Below are 19331 nucleotides of genomic sequence, written 5' to 3' on the forward strand. Positions count from 1 at the left end.
AGACCAACAAAGTTCAACAAAGTTCAGAATGAATGAAAGTCCCACTGAACGATATCGATCACAAAGTCCCAGATATGAACTTATCCACATATGTCTCTGTGTTTGTGTGGTCCAAACTAAAGCTGGCAAAATTCACAAGAAGAGCTTGCACAGTTCACGAGCTTGCACAATTCACAAGAGGAGCTTGCACAGTTCACGACAAGGTTTTCGGGAATAGTAACCCTGTTTCGCCTTCCTGGGCTTCATCAGAGGTGCATACTTCATGTAATGTGTATCAAAATATATACGACTCTCGTGACATAGTGGTTTCTTGCCAGTGTGGTGTAGTGATTAAGAGTGGTAGACTCGTAATCTGGAGAACCGGGTTCGCGTCTCCGCTCCTCCACATGCAGCTGCTGGATGTCCTTGGGCTAGTCACACTTCTTTGAAGTCTCACAGCCCCACTCACCTCACAGAGTGTTTGTTGTGGGGGAGGAAGGGAAAGGAGAATGTGAGCCGCTTTGAGACTCCTTCGGGTAGTGATAAAGCGGGATATCAAATCCAAACTCTTCTTCTTCTTCTTCCACGTAACCTAGGTTTAATGTTTTGTGGTTTGTGCCCCACACCAGAGGCACTGCCCCCCAGGGGCGTACAAAAGGGGGCGGAGGGAGCGGGCCGCCCCAGGCACTGCCCTGGGGGGGGGTGACAAGATGGCCCGCTGCCTCCCCCCAGCTGTAGAGCGGCGGAGGGTGAGCACGCAGCAGTCAGTGTGGGCACGGCTCATGCCACACCTGCACGGTGTCCGTACAGGCTGGCACTCACGTGGCGGCCGTATGGTCTGCCACGCGTGTGCAGTCCATACCGGCTGCTGCGAGTGCGCAGTCCGTACGGACATCACGCATGCGTCACCGGGCAGTTCACCCGCCCCGGGTGACAGAGAGGGTTCCTCCGCCACAGGCTGGCCCCTCCCCATACATAAAGTGTGCATAGACGGGCAAATAGTAACGGAAATAGCATAAAAAGGGGGGGAAACCCAACCAGCAGATGGGCGGGGTATGAATAAATTATTATTATTATTATTATTATTATTATTATTATTATTAGGGAGCATTGCTTTGCAAAGACATATCAGGTTTCTAGAAAAAAGTGTGTGTGTGTAATTTTCAAAATAAAAACAATTCAATATAAAAACGCGGGGGGGAGTACAAAAAACGGGGGGCGCAGGTGCAATATGCAAGACACACCATAACCTTAAGAAATAAGTTACAGGTAGGTAGCCGCGTTGGTCTGCCATAGTCAAAACAAAATAAAATAAAAAAATTCCTTCCAGTAGCACCTTAGAGACCCACTAAGTTTGTTATTGGTATGAGCTTTTGTGTGTGAAGTGTGCATGCACACAAAAGCTCATACCAAGAACAAACTTAGTTGGTCTCGAAGGTGCTACTGGAAGGAATTTTTTTGATTTTATTTTGTCTTAAGAAGTAAAACACTCCAAAGTTCAGGTTACATGCAGTGACCTTTACCAGATATCCGTAACTGCCGTTGTGCAGTTTGCAAATCGCTGCTGGAGGCCTTATGCAATAAAGTTCTGGCAGATGGTGTGAAATACTCATGGCCGTTCTTTACCTTGCATAGCCGGGCTTTTATGTGCCATTCTCTCTGCCAGGGCTAAAGTCCGACTGGTACCGTGCTGGTAAGGATAGCTTATCTAGTTCCTTTCCGCTGTCAAGGGAGAGGTTGCCAATGCGCCACCAGGCCCTCAGACTTGATGTTGTCATTGTGTCCTGCAAACTTAGAGAGCGGAAATAAAAATGATCTCGGAGTACCATATGATTATGATCGTGTTATGATTAGGAGCACGATGATCACAGCTGTAATATGCACGAGTCCTTTATGTGCATGTGGTGAAAACCCTTGTATTGGGAGTGCACTTCCACCACATGTGGGGGAATGTTGCATTCAGAACCAAGGACCGATCGTGGAAGTCATATGAGACAATTGCCCTCTTCTTCTTCATCATTGTCCTGCCACCAAGAAAGCTCTGAGCCTTCTTCCCCTGGGGGGTTATCCTGGGGGTTCCCCAGCTGGGTGCCTCCCACCCGCCCCCCTCTGCAACCAGCCAGTCAATGACAGACGATAAACTTTTTAAATATATTTTATATTTTATATATTATAGTAAAGATTTCTCAGTGTACAAAAACACATGCGCTGTCTCTTTTCTCAAGTTGTGTTTTCTACAGCTCCGTTCCCTTCGTTGTGACACATTAGTGTTACATACAATATTAGGTTATCAGGGACGCGGGTGGCGCTGTGGGTTAAACAACAGAACCTACGGCTTGCCAATCAGAAGGTTGGCGGTTCGAATCCCCGCAATGACGGGGTGAGCTCCCGTTGCTCGGTCCCTGCTCCTGCCAACCTAACAGTTCGAAAGCACGTCAAAGTGCAAGTAGATAAATAGGTACCGCTCCGGCAGGAAGGTAAACGACGTTTCCGTGCGCTGCTCTGGTTCGCCAGAAGCGGCTTTGTCATGCTGGCCACATGACCCGGAAGCTGTATGCTGGCTCCGTCGGCCAGTAAAGCGAGATGAGCGCCGCAACCCCAGAGTCGTCCGCGACTGGACCTAACGGTCCGGGGTCCCTTTACCTTTACCTTTATGCAAACCAAAATACATTCGACCTTCAAAAATTGAAATTCCCTGCAGCTCTCCGGGGAAGCAATGTGTTCAAAAATGCATATACTGAGACGGTTGGCATCCAAGATGAGCGCTGCAACCCCAAAGTCATCTGCGACTGGACCTAACGGTCAGGGGTCCCTTTACCTTTACGTTCATGCAAACCAAAACACATTCGACCTTCAAAAATTGAAATCCCCTGACTTTTGCAATGCAGCTCTCCGGGTAAGTAATGTGTTCCAAAATGCATATACTGAGACGGTTGGCATCCGACTGTCTTGAGAGAGAATGGAGGGTTCTCTGGGGGGGCGAAGCCAAATGGCTGCATGAACAGCACCCAAGCGACCTCCCCGGGGCGCAAGCCTGGGCCGTGTGTCTGGAGGTCCTAGGCTGCCCGGAAGACAAGACCCCCCTCTCGGCCTCAAAGATGGGGTCCGAAGGAAAGCAGAGCAAAATTTTGGGCACCGGCTGGGGTACCTTTACCTTTACAATGTTAGTTTAGGAAGAAAAGAGAGGGAAAGAGGGGGAACAGTGAGTGGGGTGGGGTGGTTATGCTTCTGTTCTTCTACTTAGTGTACAGGTGAACCTAAAAAAATTAGAATATCGTGGAAAGGTTCATTTCTTTCAGTAATTCAACCTAAAAGGTGAAATTAATATATGAGATAGACTCATGACATGCAAAGCGAGATGCGTCAAGCCTTTATTTGTTATAATTGTGATGATTATGGCGTACAGCTGATGAGAACCCCCAAATTAACAATCTCAACTTTGGGGTTCTCATCAGCTGGATGCCATAATCATCACAATTATAACAAGCAAAGGCTTGACGTATCTCGCTTTGCATGTCATGAGTCTATCTCATATATTAAACTCCAGTAAAGAAGGCTGATCGCCAAAGAATTGATTCTTTTGAATTATGGTGCTGGAGGAGACTCTTGAGAGTCCCATGGACTGCAAGAAGATCAAACCTATCCATTCTCAAGGAAATCGGCCCTGAGTGCTCACTGGAAGGACAGATCCTGAAGTTGAGGCTCCAGTACTTTGGCCACCTCATGAGAAGAGAAGACTCCCTGGAGAAGACCCTGATGCTGGGAAAGATGGAGGGCACAAGGAGAAGGGGACGACAGAGGATGAGATGGTGGGACAGTGTTCTCGAAGATACTAACATGAGTTTGGCCAAACTGCGAGAGGCAGTGAAGGATGGGCGTGCCTGGCGTGCTCTGGTCCATGGGGTCACGAAGAGTCGGACACGACTGAACGACTGAACAACAACAACAACAGCCAATGAAAACAATTGCTTACATAAATGGACTTTTCCCACGATATTCTAATTTTTCGAGTTTCGCCTGTATGTGTGGGGTTTTGCGCCGGCGTTACTTGTACGGCTTCTCTTACTCTTCTCTCGTTGTGTTGTCTTTGGTTGGCTGTAGTGGGATTTTTCGCCTTGGCTGCCTCGAATCTGTATCCGCGTCCCCACACGCCCCCATTGCCCCATTTCCAATTAAACAAGCCTTGACTGAAGCGGAGGCAATCCCATGCGTATCCAGACTAGCAGAAAGCCGTTTGCAAGCGGAGCTGGGGAGTATTTTCCCACCGGTATGCAAATGCAAGGTTGGCTAATTTCAGGCATACTTCGCCCTCCCAGTTGCGGAGCAGATTAAACCAAGATCTTCGCGAGGGAGGGAGGGAAACCGCCTGCAGTCAGAAAGCCTGGAGATTTCAAAAGAACCGAGCACCCAGATTCCCACAATAGGCAGGCGTCGTGTGGCTGGGGAGCAGTTCCAGCTGGCTCCAGAGCAGTTACGGTAGTTCTTTGTGGCCGTTGAAAATCGGGGTGTCCCCCTGGCTGGGCTTGCAGGAAAAGGGGCGTTGCGGTGGGGCTCCCCAGACAGTGGACCTCGCTGCCTTAAGAGGTCTGGGGATCTGTTAATCTGTCAGCGCCTAAATGATATCGAGCGTCAAAACAACTGGGCCACAATAAGGAGATTTTGCCTGCGGTATGACTATTTTCCACCTTCCCCTTTCGATTCTCTGGCACCCTATCTGCGTAACCTAGCAATTCTAAAACACAGGGGCATAGCAAGGGGGGGGCGTAGGGAGAGATCTGCCCCATGTTCCATAATGGAGGGGGTGACAAATTATCAAGGAACAATTACTACCCTACTTGGGAGGTTCATAAAAAAGAACTTTTTTTTTAAAAAAAATGCCTGCTCCAAAGGTCTTATCTTCCTATACTAGGGATTATATAGCTATATATGAAATTTCATGCATATCGGTTAACATCTTGACCCTCCTCCACCAAAATAGCTGTTCGCTTGGCTGTTTTCCTATGTCGTGAAGGCTGAAATTTCAGTTCAGTAGGAGCACTTACTGTTCCCAACCCTAACCCTGTGGAAAGCCATCTAATTGGACTTTAATTTGATTCTGAGATGTTTTTAGGAGGTCATTTAATTATTGTTTGATTTTATACCAGTGTTATGTATCTGATGTTAGCCACCCTGAGCCCGACTTCGGCCGGGGAGGGCGGGATATAAATAAAAGTTTATTATTATTATTATTATTATTATTATTATTATTATTATTATTATCATTACTACTACTTGTTATTATTCCTTTGTAAGGAAAAATTTAAGATAACGGAAAACCATTTTTGCAGGGGGGGGCAAATCAATGGGGGGGGGGTGACAAGAAATTTTCCGCACTGGGTACCGCCTGACCTTCCTATGCCTCTGCTAAAACAGACGCACTTTGACTCTCGCAAGATTGAATGTCTTGCCCTCGGCTGTACTTGATGGAATCATAGAATCCTAGAGTTGGAAGAGACCCCAAGGGCCATCCAGTCCAACCCCCTGCCAAGCAGGAAACACCATCAAAGCATTCCTGACAGATGGCTGTCAAGCCTCTGCTTAAAGACCTCCAAAGACTCCACCACACTCCTGGGCAGCAAATCCCACTGCCGAACAGCTCTCACTGTCAGGAAGTTCTTCCTAATGTTTAGGTGGAATCTTCTTTCTTGTAGTTTGAATCCATTACCCCGTGTCTGCTTCTCTGGAGCAGCAGAAAACAACCTTTCTCCCTCCTCTAGATGACATCCTTTGATATTTTTGAACATGGCTATCATATCACCCCTTAACCTTCTCTTCTCCGGGCTAAACATACCCAGCTCCCTAAGCCGTTCCTCCTAAGGCATCATTTCCAGGCCTTGGACCATTTTGGTTGCCCTCTTCTGGACACGTTCCAGCTTGTCCGTATCCTCCTTGAACTGTGGTGCCCAGAACTGGACACAGTATTCCAGGTGAGCTCTGACCAGAGCGGAATAGATTCCAACAGATTCCACACGAGAAACACCTATGTCCCTGTGGAGAGGGCAGTCCCGAATCGGTGGTGCATGCCCTTCTGGCTTGCACGCTTTATAAAGACTTGAGGAATGAGATTATCACCCCTCTTTTATTGTCCATTCCGGGTCGCCCAGCCACGGCCACAGTATCCTTTCTCTTGGCAGATCAAGATGAGCGGGTGACAGCTAAGGTGGCAAGGTTTTTAGCTGGGGCAATCAAAATAATGTCCACTATTTGTCTATGGATCCGAAACCCTAAAATGTATTTTATATGTTGTTGTTGTTCAGTTGTTCAGTCGTGTCTGACTCTTCGTGACCCCATGGACCAGAGCACGCCAGGCACACCTATCCTTCACTGCCTCTCGCAGTTTGGCCAAACTCATGCTAGTAGCTTCGAGAACACTGTCCAACCATCTCATCCTCTGTCGTCCCCTTCTCCTTGTGCCCTCCCTCTTTCCCAACATCAGGGTCTTTTCCAGGGAGTCTTCTCTTCTCATGAGGTGGCCAAAGTATTGGAGCCTCAACTTCAGGATCTGTCCTTCTAGTGAGCACTCAGGGCTGATTTCTTTAAGAATGGATAGGTTTGATCTTCTCACTGCCTCCATTTCTTCCCCTTCTATTAGCCAGGAGGTGATGGGACCAGCGGCCACGATCTTAGTTTTTTTGATGTTGAGCTTCAGACCATATTTTGCGCTCTCCTCTTTCACCCTCATTAAAAGGTTCTTTAATTCCTCCTCACTTTCTGCCATCAAGGTTGTATCAACAGCGTATGTGAGGTTGTTGATATTTTTTCCGGCAGTCTTAATTTCCGGCAATCTGTATTTTATATAATTGACTTTTTACTTCTGTCCTTTGTATATCATATCGTTGTTCTATTGCTATGGCCGATGGCTGATGCAAATAAACATTCATTCATTCATTCATTCATTCATTCATTCATTCATTCATTCTGTTAACACTTGCAGAAGCTTCTCAAACCGTCCCAGATCCACGGCTCCCTACTTGGATTCTCTGTGCATGGGAATTTTGTGCACACCACACCCAGGATGCAGATTTCAACACGCTGCCATCTTTGGGGACAGGAAATAGTCTATCAGCTAGACTGGATTGGGTAGTGGTGCTTGTGGAATTAATCAGCACGTGCTCTGCTTTAAACCTGCAGTCCTGGGACATTAAGGGAGTTTGGTATGTTTAACTTGGCTGAGAGGAGGCCAAGAAGTGATAAGATCGACATCTTCAAATAGCTAAAGGGCTGTCTCATGGAAGATGGAGCAAGCTTGTTTCTTTTCTTTTTTATTAATATTTTAATCAGCTTTATAATTTTAACAACCATATTAAACAGGGTCACATTCATAATTTGAAATACATTGTTTGTTTGTTTTTGATGCAAGAACTTTATTGATTAATACACAATATATCCAATACATTCTCACATTAACATACAATATCATTTTTATTTTTATTTTTTTATTTTAATCTATAATTCTAAAATTTTATTTTTTTCCTTTAAATTTTTTTTTTAATATAATGTTTTTTATTGCTTTTGTTTGTTACATCAACGAATTCACATAAAGATAAGAAAAATGATTCCAAAACTTATTACAAACGACTATACATCCATACATTTTCTTTATATATCCCTATACTCTGCCGAGTATTGTGACTTCCCTCCCTTCCATCACTGGTTTTCAATCTTCTCATCATTCTCTCGCTTTAATTATTGTCCGTTTTTTACCTTTAATATGTACATTCTTATTTTATTCTTGTCTGAATCTGTTGTCTAATATTCTCACATTGCAAGTATTTTGTCAAATGGGAAACTTCGGACCTACCAACAATTGAAGATTGGCGGACTAAATTATTAGAATATTTGGAATTGGCTAGATTAACAGGAAGGATAAGAAACCAGAGAGATCAAAAGGTTATAACAGATTGGAGTAAATTTATTGAGCATTTAAAAAAGTATGGTAATAAAATGATAACACCAACAGGATTTGACAAAATACATACAATATCATTTTTAATCATACATTTCCCATTTTTCCATCCTCACACCCACCACCAGACACCCCTCTGACTTCCCTCCGTCACTCTTTCAACTTCCATTATAAGCCATTTGTTCACTATTTGTACAATCTTAATTTCTATGTATTTCTATAATCATCTTTAATTCTTTATATTAATTTATTATTTAGGAATTCCTTCATACCTCTTTGAAATACATTGTTGTCTAGACTTCCCTGTTTCCCTCCTCGTTGTGTCCATTTTCATACATTTGTAGCAATTTTATTAGCTTAAAAACTGGAAAACTGAAGAAGGTTACCAACAGTGGAAGATTGGCAGGTGAAGATGAGATGGAATATATGGAACTCGCAGAACTGACCGGGAAACTCCGAGACCAGAGGGAAGAAGCGGTACAGGAGGGTTGGAAGAAATTTAAAGACTATTTGAAAAAGCATGTAAAGATTGTTATCTGAGAATGAAATCAGAGGACATATAAGGTTACAGTTATGAAATTAGTTTTAGATAGGAGATAAGAATTAGGCAATAGTATTTCATTTTTATAAGGAATAAGATTAGAAGAGAATGATGATGATATAATGTTATGAAATTACTAAAGAGAATTTGCAATGAACGCAGAAAGAGAGGACGTGAGGAGGTCCCCTAACAATGCTAGATAATATTATAAGGATAATTAAACAAGTGTTTGTGTTTTTGTTGAGATTTTTTGTTTTGTTTCTTTTTGAATTTTTGTATTTGTATTTTTGTCCTTTTTGTAATTTTTGTAGTGTTTTGTTTTTGTTGTATTATCAAAATTTAATAAATTCTTATAAAAAATACATTTGTAGCAATTTTCATGTTACATCTTATTTCTTACCTCTAAATTCATACATTCTTTCTGTCCATACATTTTAACCCCTTAGCCTAAAGTTAATTCCCAAAGATATTCCTTTATTTAACTTTATGTTTTTTTAACAAAAATCTCATATATATATATATATATATATATATATATATATATATATATATATATAGAATTTATTAAATTTTAACAATAAAACACACACAAAATACAAAATACAACAAAACACTACAAAATACTACAAAACTACAAAAAATAACATAAAAATCAAAACACAAAAATACAAAAAAATCTTAACAAACAAACCCTTATTTAACTATCCTTATGATATTCCTAACATTGTTTTGGGACCTCCTCACATCCTCTCTTCTGCGTTCATTTCTAATCTTCTTCAGTAATTTTATAACATTATAAAATCATCATTCTCATCTAATCCTAATCTTTATAAACAATAATCCTCATTTTAATCTAATCTTAATCCTAATAAAAATAAAAATAACATATTTCTATCTACTTCTTATATCCTATCTTAATCTAACTTCTGGCATTACTGTAGCCTTATATGGCCTCTGGTTTTAATTTCAAATATCTATCTTTTCACGTCCTTTCAAATAGTCTTTGAATTTCTTCCAGTCCTCCTGCACAAAATCTCATATATTTTTACCCCTCAACCTCTGGAACTGGGTTGCCCCAGAAAATACAGCAAGATCCGTAAGACAATCCAATTTCAATTCCCTTTGTTTTTGTTTCTTTCTGCAACAGAGGGCAGGACTCGAACCCATGGCTTCAAGTTACAAGAAAGGAGATCCCGACTAAACATCAGGAAGAGCTTTCTGACAGTAAGAGCTGTTTGACAGTGGAACGGTCTCCGTCGAGAGGCGGTGGACTCTCCTTCCTTGGAGGTTTTTAAGCAGAGGTTGGACGGCCATCTGTCAGACTAGGGTTGCCATGCACCTTCTTTTCCCAGGACATATCCTCCTTTTCAGGGGTAAAATTTCTGCCTTGGCGGGTTTTTGGAATTTGCCAAAATGTCCTCGTTTTTTTCCCCTTCGGTACCAAGGGATCACGTGCGTGCGTGGGAACTGTTGAAATTCGACAAGAGCTGGACATGTATGAAGGAATGCTTTGATGGTGTTTCCTGCTTGGCAGGGGGTTGGACTGGATGGCCCTTGTGTGAGCCAGTTTGGTGTAGTGGTTAAGAGCGGCAGACTCGTAATCTGGGGAACCGGGTTCGTGTCTCCGCTCCTCCGCATGCAGCTGCTGGGTGACCTTGGGCTAGTCACACTTCTCTGAAGTCTCTCAGCCCCACTCACCTCACAGAGGGTTTGTTGTGGGGGGAGGAAGGGAAAGGAGAATGTGAGCCGCTTTGAGACTCCTTCGGGTAGTGATAAAGCGGGATATCAAATCCAAACTCTTCTTCTTCTTCTTCTTCTTCTTCTTCTTCTTCTTCTTCTTCTTCTTCTTCTTCTCCTCCTTGTGGTCTCTTCCAACTCTAGGATTCTATGATTCTAAGGCAAACGTATATTGGGAAATTATTTATAATGAGTTGGGGTGGGGGAGTTTAATTTTGAACTCCCCCACCCCAACTCATTATAAATAATTTCCCAATATTTCCCCACCCCCAAAACCAGAGTCCTTTTTATTGGGAATAACCCAGACAGGTATCAGAAAAGGTTATTCATGTATGCAACAACTGCAGCCTGTGTAGTCCACCCCCTGCAACCCCGAGCGAGACCGTTCCACTGTTGAACAGCTCCCATTGCAAGAAAGTTCTTCCTGATGTTTATTGGGGATCTCCTTTCTTGCAACTTGAAGCCGTTGGTTTGAGTGCCACGCTCCAGAGCAGCTCGCTCCATCCTCTGTGTTTCAACCCTTGAGATATTTGCATCTCCTCTCAGTCTCCTCTTTCCCAGGCTCAACATACCCAGCTCCTTCGACCGTTCCTCATCAGGCTTGGTTTCCAGACCCCTTGGGTCATCTCAGTCACCCTCCTCTGCACACCTTCCAGCTTGTCAACATCCTTCTTAAATTGTGGTGCCCAGAATTGGGACACAGGACTCCAGGTGTTGCCTGACCAAGGCAGAACAGAGCTAGACCATGGCTTCCCTTGATCTGGACCCTGTTGATGCAGCCTGGAATAGCGTTAGATTTTTTTGCTGCTGCGTCACACTGTGGACTCAAGCTATCCTTTTGCTATACTTTGCAGATTTTTCTAAAACTACGATCCTGGGTTCAGGTATCTCATTGCAAGAGTTATTGATTGACTCTGAACCAGAAGTAAACTCAGCTAGATGGGAGTTGGGGTAAAACCATACTTTTATACATTTTCTGGAAAAGTCCATTCTTCCCCTAATTCCCACCCCTGTGCTTTGTGAGGCACCAGAAGGGAAGTTACATCGGATGTGATAACAGGTAAGTATGGGTGTTAAATGGAGTCAAGTGGGTTGTTGTAACTATTACCATATTTTCCAGCGTATAAGACGACTGGGCGTATAAGACGACCCCCAACTTTTCCAGTTAAAATATAGAGTTTGAGATATACTCGACCGCAGATTCTCCACCTCCGATTTTTGAGAAGATTTTCCTGGATTAAAAAGTAGTCTTATACGCCAGAATATATGTTTGTTATTTGTGTGTGAAGTATTTTAATACCAGAGTTGGGGCAGAGTTAAATTCTGTTACATGGCCACTGGTCCCATCACCTCCTGGCAAATAGAAGGGGAATAAATGGAGGCAGTAAGAGATTTTACTTTCTTGGGCTCCATGATCACTGCAGATGGTGACAGCAGTCACGAAATTAAAAGGCGCCTGCTTCTTGGGAGGAAAGCGATGACAAACCTAGACAGCATCTTAAAAAGCAGAAACATCACCTTGCCGACAAAGGTCCGTATAGTTAATGCTATGGTTTTCCCAGTAGTGATGTACGGAAGTGAGAGCTGGACCATAAAGAAGGCTGATCACCGAAGAATGGATGTTTTTGAATTATGGTGCTGGAGGAGACTCTTGAGAGTCCCATGGACTGCAAGAAGATCAAACCTATCCATTCTGAAGGAAATCAGCCCTGAGTGCCCGCTGGAAGGACAGATCCTGAAGCTGAGGCTCCAAGACTTTGGCCACCTCATGAGAAGATAAGCCTCCCTGGAAAGGACTCTGATGTTGGGAAAGATGGAGGGCACAAGGAGAAGGGGACAACAGAGGACGAGATGGTTGGACAGTGTTCTCAAAGCTACCAACATGAGTCTGACCAAACTGCGGGAGGCAGCAGAAGACAGGAGTGCCTGGCGTGCTCTGGTCCATGGTGTCACGAAGAATCAGACATGACTAAATGACTAAACAACAACAACAAAAGTTCTGTTAATGGCTGTGTCCTATATTGGTTTGGCAGGAGTGGACGTGCCAGAGGCAAGGCTTGTGTGAGACAATACGGCATGTGTCCAGGCGTTTCCATGTTACTCCTTTTTGTGTAGGCTGTTGGGCCATTAGCTAGAGGCATCAGCCTTCGTTTTGGCAGGGTGTCACAATATTTGAATGGCTTTATTAATAAACTTTATTTCCCTTGAATGGTTGTACGGTTACTGTGTAGGCTCTGTAGATGGCAAAGGGGGGCAGGGGACTGTCTACACAGAGTATGCCAGAACTGCAAGAGTTTTACATTTACACATACACATTTCTTTATTTGGTTACATTCACTTCACTAAATATTTATATAGGGTATCTCTTAGACCAGGGGTAGGCAACCTAAGGCCCCGGGGCCGGATGCGGCCCAATCGCCTTCTCAATCCGGCCTGCGGACGGTCCGGGAATCAGCGTGTTTTTACATGAGTAGAATGTTTCCTTTTATTTAAAATGCATCTCTGGGTTGTTTGTGGGGCATAGGAATTCGTTCATATTTCCCCCCCTTAAATATAGTCCGCCCGCCCCCCACAAGGTGTGAGGGACAGTGGACCGGCCCCCTGCTGAAAAAGTTTGCTGACCCCTGTCTTAGACATTCACAGAATTTGTATATATATTACAGGATTGTGTCAACTTGGAATTCGCGCATGGTTCAGCCTGGAGAAGAGAAGGTTAAGGGGTGATATGATAGCCATGTTCAAATATATAAAAGGATGTCATATAGAGGAGGGAGAAAGGTTGTTTTTTGCTGCTCCAGAGAAGCGGACATTGAGCAATGGATTCAAACTACAAGAAAGAAGATTCCACCTAAACATTAGGAAGAACTTCCTGACAGTAAGAGCTGTTGGACAGTGGGATTTGCTGCCAAGGAGTGTGGTGGAGTCTCCTTCTTTGGAGGTCTTTAAGCGGAGGCTTGACAACCATCTGTCAGGAATGGTTTGATGGTGTTTCCTGCTTGGCAGGGGGTTGGACTGGATGGCCCTTGGGGTCTCTTCCATCTCTATGATTCTAGTTTTTGGGTATACATTTTATTAAGATCAGTTTCAAGACTGTGAGAAAGACAAAGAGACCCCCTTCAGTTCCGTTTATATCACCTGACAATGGTCACTGGCTGCACTACCTGGGCAGCCTGGCCATTCATTTGTGACGATTAATACTCTAGTTCCTGAATCGAGGTCACGGGCTCACCCTATCAATGCACAACTACACCCTTAAGATAGGTAAATATTCTCATTTCCTTATTCCTTGCAGAGAAACATTTGAGGACAATTTGGGAGAGTCAAAATGCCTTCAGGGTTGTTCTCCTGTACTATTTCACACACATAGTTTATATACTTATGTAAGTTACAGGTAGGTAGCCGTGTTGGTCTGCCATAGTTAAAACAAATAAAAAAATAAAAAAAAATTCCTTCCAGTAGCACCTTAGAGACCAGCTAAGTTTGTTCTTGGTATGAGCTTTCGTGTGCATGCACACTTCTTCAGATACACTGAAACGGAAGTCACCAGACCCTTAAATATAGTCAGGGAGTGGGGAGGGGTATTACTCAGAAGGGTGGAGGGAATGGGTGATCGGCTGATGGGTGTGGAAAACCTGTTGACGACTGTTAACACCTGCACACATATGTATGTGTTTGCCTTGTAAATTTATGAACATATGATTTATATGTATGAGACGTTAGAATTCCTATAACAATGCTGGAGGGACTCTTGAGAGTCCCATGGACTGCAAGAAGATCAAACCTATCCATTCTTAAAGAAATCAGCCCTGAGTGCTCACTAGAAGGACAGATCCTGAAGTTGAGGCTCCAGTACTTTGGCCACCTCATGAGAAGAGAAGACTCCCTGGAAAAGACCCTGATGTTGGGAAAGATGGAGGGTGCAAGGAGAAGGGGACGACAGAGGATGAGATGGTTGGACAGTGTTCTCGAACTACTAACATGAGTTTCGCCAAACTGCGGGAGGCAGTGGAAGACAGGAGTGCCTGGCGTGCTCTGGTCCATGGGGTCACGAAGAGTCGGACACGACTGAACGACTGAACAACAACAAACAATGGGTGCTGGAAAAGGGTGAGAGGCAGCCAGCCCTGCAGACAAGAGGGGATCTAACTAGGGTTCTGAGCCCCATAAGGGTGCCGCAAAAATAATGTAAGGTATATTAAAAAAAATAAAATAATGTAAGGTAAAGGTAAAAGGTAAAGGACCCCGGACGGTTAAGTCCAGTCAAAGGCGACCATGGGGTTGTGGCGCTCATCTCATTTCAGGACAAGGGAGCCAGCATTTGTCCACAGACAGCTTTCCGGCTCATGTGGCCCACAGGACTAAACCGCTTCTGGCGCAACGGGACACCGTGATGGAAACCAGAGTGCATGGAAATGCTGTTTACCTTCCTGCCGCAGCGGTACCTATTTATCTACTTGCACTGGCGTGCTTTCGAACTGCTAGGTTGGCAGGAGCCGGGACAGAGCAGCGGGAGCTCACCCCGTCATTGCGGGGATTCGAACCGCCCACCTTCCGATCGGCAAGCCCAAGCGGCTCAGTGGTTCAGACCACAGCGCCACCCGCGTTCCTAGTTGGTCAAGGGAGCCGTGGACTCAGAACTGGAAGACAGAAGAATTGCCAACGATAAAAGAATGGCAGATGAAAATGATGGACTATATGGAGCTCGCAGAAATGACTGGGAAACTCTGTGACCAGAGGGAGGACGCAGTGGAAAAAGAATGGAAAATTTTTCAACTGTATTTAAAAAATCATTGTATGATTGAAAGTTAGATATAATTTGAGTACAAGTTAGGTTGTAGAATAGAAGATAAATGATTAAGATAGAGGATGATTAGGATTGAGATATGATATATGAGGAATTATTTAGGCAATGGTATAATATAGATTAAGAGAGATAAAATATTCATGATTTTTGTTATTAGAAAATAGAATAGAATTTTAGGAATTTTTCAAAACAAGTTACAAAACAAGGGACGCAGGAGGAGGAGACAGGAGGAAGTCCCAACATGATGTGAGGAAGGAATATTTGTTTTGACAATTGCATGAGCTGTTATTTTTGTTGTGTTTGTTGTTAATGTAGCTGTGTTTTTCTTTTGTATGTTTTTAGTAAAAGCTTTTAATAAATATAATTTTTTTTAAAAAGGGGGGGGGGAGAAAATAGGGGCACTTGGAGCGTCTCCGTAGGCCAGCTATCCACTTGCGGGCCACTTCATAATCTACATTGCAAATACAGCAGAGGGAGACCTAGGATGCGGTCCTCGTTTCCTCCCACTCTTTCTCTCTCGCACACATGTGCAAATATCTGAGTTTCCTTTGCATACTTCCTCGCTCCAATGCAAGAGCTATGCTTTCTTGATCACCATCTTGTGGCCATCCGAGGTACACCAATGGATGCATCCATATTTTGAAATCTTTATTTCATTTGCAGCATTCCCCGCCCCCGTGTGCATCACGAAACGAGGAGATCCGAATCCAGCCGCAACTACAAAGCCAGAATATCAAAACTGGGTGTGTGCACGCATATCTGAAAGTTGATATGCACCACAAACGAAAATTTCTCAAACTGCACCATTGCATAACGTTGAAATGTCAGCACCGGTTTTTAAACCGTTGTAAGTTGGTTTTTTGTATATTGCCACTGCAGATATCTTGCATATTTTAAAGTTGGGTGTTTTCATTTGCATACTAATTTTCAGATATCCACACACACCCAATCATAGATTTTGTGTGCAACATCAGATCAGTCGGTTATCAGCAGGTTCGTTGGGAGCAGCCCAGAGTGGCTGGGGCAACTCAGTCAGATGGGTGGGGTATAAATAGTAATATTATTATTATTATTATTATTATTATTATTATTATTATTATTATTATTGAATAGGATGTCCCTATTTTCATTTCGAATCCCCGCAATGACGGGGTGAGCTCCCGTCGCTCGGTCCCTGCTCCTGCCAACCTAGCAGTTCGAAAGCACCTCAAAGTGCAAGTAGATAAATAGGTACCGCTCCGGCAGGAAGGTAAACGGCGTTTCCGTGCGCTGCTCTGGTTCGCCAGAAGTGGCTTAGTCATGCTGGCCACATGACCCGGAAGCTGTACGCCGGCTCCCTCGGCTAGTGAAGCGAGATGAGCGCCGCAACCCCAGAGTCGTCCGCGACTGGACCTAACGGTCAGGGGTCCCTTTACCTTTACCTTTATTTTCATCGAAGAAATGTTGGAGGCTATGTCATTTCACAAGGCTGCCTCCACAGGAGAGAGGGAAAGCAGTAGGGCTCCCTCCATCAGCCTTGCCGGAAGGCCCCATGAGTCCCCCCTCCCCCCGCTGCCTGAACTATGCCAGCTGATCATTATAGAAAAAAAACTATTAAAAGAACTGGTGCCCGGGTTTGGTTTTTTCCTCTTCCCTCCCTCTCCCTTTTGCCTTGTGTGTCGTGATTTGTGCGTTCCGAAGCCTGCAAGTGGGGGCTGTCCTGTTTCCATTGCCTGTATGTGAGCTGCTAATGTTGTCATCTAGCATTAGACTGGCAGGCTGTGGTTCCGGTTAGTGAATGACTTGACTGGCGGGCTGGTCCCCCAATTGCATGGCGGTGTAAACTGCATGGAGATATCGACGCCAGCAACAGCTCCCGGAGCACATGTAGTTTCTTGTGCAGATATGTACAGTGCAGCACCAAGAAATACATCCAGCTCATCCTTCGGCACAGTCCAGGAATGACTCTTTCCGGTTCTTTGCCCAGCATAAAAGCCGCGGGATGCGGAACCCCCGTCTCCCCCCTCGGCGCCCTCCCCCCCTGCGCAAAAGGGGAGACGGAAGAGGCGCCTCACCTTCCCTGTCAGAGCCCTGACTCCTACTTCCCCGTCCCGTCTCCCCCTCCCCACTAGAGGGATCACTGCCTTCCTCACTGGAGGAAGACGAATTGCTGAGCAGGTGGGGCGGGGGCTCACACACACACAGAGTGGCCAACTGTTCCTCGGCAAGAGCGGAAGAGCTCAATTGTTATTGAGATTTTGGGAGGGGGAGAAAGACCAGTCTTGAGCTTTTTTTCCTTTTAGGCTGCTGACAACCATTAAAAAAAATTGCTTCTGGGGGGGCAACTGCCCCCCCTGGGTACGCCCATGGCTCGCGATAGGCAGAAAGTCATAGAATCATAGAGTTGGAAGAGACCCCAAGGGCCATCCAGTCCAACCCCTTGCCAAGCAGGAAACACCATCAAAGCATTCCTGACAGATGGCTGTCAAGCCTCCGCTTCAAGACCTCCAAAGAAGGAGACTCCATCCCACTGTCCAACAGCTCTCACTGTCAGGAAGTTCTTCCTAATGTTTAGGTGGAATCTTTTTTCTAGTAGTTTGAATCCATTGCCCCGTGTCCGCTTCTCTGGAGCAGCAGAAAACAACCTTTCTCCCTCGTCTACATGACATCCTTTTATATATTTGAACATGGCTATCATATCACCCCTTAACCTTCTCTTCTCCGGGCTAAACATACCCAGCTCCCTAAGCCGTTCCTCATAAGGCATCGTTTCCTGGCCTTTGACCATTTTGGTTGCCCTCCTCTGGACACGTTCCACCTTGTCCGTATCCTTCTTGAACTGTGGTGCCCAGAACTGGACACAGTATTCCAGGTGAGGTCTGACCAGAGCAGAATATAGTGGTACTATTACTTCCCTTGATCTAGATGCTATACTCTTTGGGCTGAGGTGAGGGCAGCACCCTGACGGAAAAAAATAAAACAAAAGTTGCACCCCAGGATATAATGCAGTAGAAAAGGCTTGCATAAAAAACACTGTGGCGAGGACGGGGAAATCAACTTACGAAACAATGCATTTGCTTTGAAGGCGATTGCGAAAGTGTTTGGAAACATTAATTTGAAAATTACATAATAAACAGTTGCATCCAGGATCGCTGCCTTTACTCAGAAAACCGTTTCCCAGCGGCTGCATCTCCTCGGCGGCGCCGACAAACTTTCGATGCCCGCTTCCTTTTTGCATTCAAGATTCATTTCATCCTCGGCTCGCCTGTTGCTTTTGATTTCATTTGCAACGACGTTATTGTTAAAGACAAAATCAGTGCACTTAGCAGAGCAGCTTACCGGAAGTTTCAGTAACGCAGGCAGTCCACAAGCGAAATGAAAAAAAAAATCAAGTCACAGGGTAAGTTATGCAAAGGCGCAGAAACGAAATGTAAAACCTCCCAGTTTCGGAATATCAAAGTGATAGTAATTTGAAGCGTTTCTCAAGCTCTTCTGGGGGGTGGGGGGAGGAAGGAGGAAGCAGGAGAGGAGTCCTGACACAAAAGTGCAAAGCTGACTGCAGGGAGGAAATCTTTGTTGCTACAGAAAATGCGCTGTTAGCCTCATTCTTTAACTTCTTAGAGAGAGACTGGCTTTTCAACATTGTTGAGCTTTTATTTTTGGGGGGGAGCCAGAGTTGTAGAGCTTTTTTGGGGGCGGGGGTCGACCTAGTCCTAGAAGAGGGGTCGGCAACCTAAGGCCCGTGGGCTGGATCCGGCCAAATCGCCTTCTCAATCTGGCTCTTGGACGGTCTGGGAATCAGCATGCTTAGACATGAGTAGAATGTGTCCTTTTATTTAAAATGCATCTCTGGGTTATTTGTAAGGCATAGGAATTTGTTCATTTTTCTTCCTCAAATACAGGTGAAACTCGAAAAATTAGAATATCGTGGAAAGGTTCGTTTCTTTCAGTAATTCAACTTAAAAGGTGAAACTAATATGTGAGATCGACTCATGACATGCAAAGCGAGATATGTCAAGCCTTTATTTGTTATAATTGCGATGATTATGGCGTACGGCTGATGAGAACCCCAAATTAACAATCTCAACTATGATCTGAAGGCAGCCCTGTAGAGAGATTTAAAAAAAAAAAAAAGTTTAATGTTTTATTGTGTTTTTATATCTGTTGGAAGCCACCCAGAGTGGCTGGGTTGCCCCAGTCAGATGGCCAGGGTATTAAGAATAATAATAATAATATTCTTTCTAGCAGCGATAGGATTTTAAAATTATTATTATTAGAGGGGGTTTTGAGTAGAAACCCTTTACCCTTGTTTAAATTAAATAATTGGTTTTTTCGTCAGGGAGGGC

The sequence above is a fragment of the Lacerta agilis genome, chromosome 18 (assembly GCF_009819535.1).
Source record: "Lacerta agilis isolate rLacAgi1 chromosome 18, rLacAgi1.pri, whole genome shotgun sequence".
Taxonomy (NCBI): Eukaryota; Metazoa; Chordata; class Lepidosauria; order Squamata; family Lacertidae; genus Lacerta; species Lacerta agilis.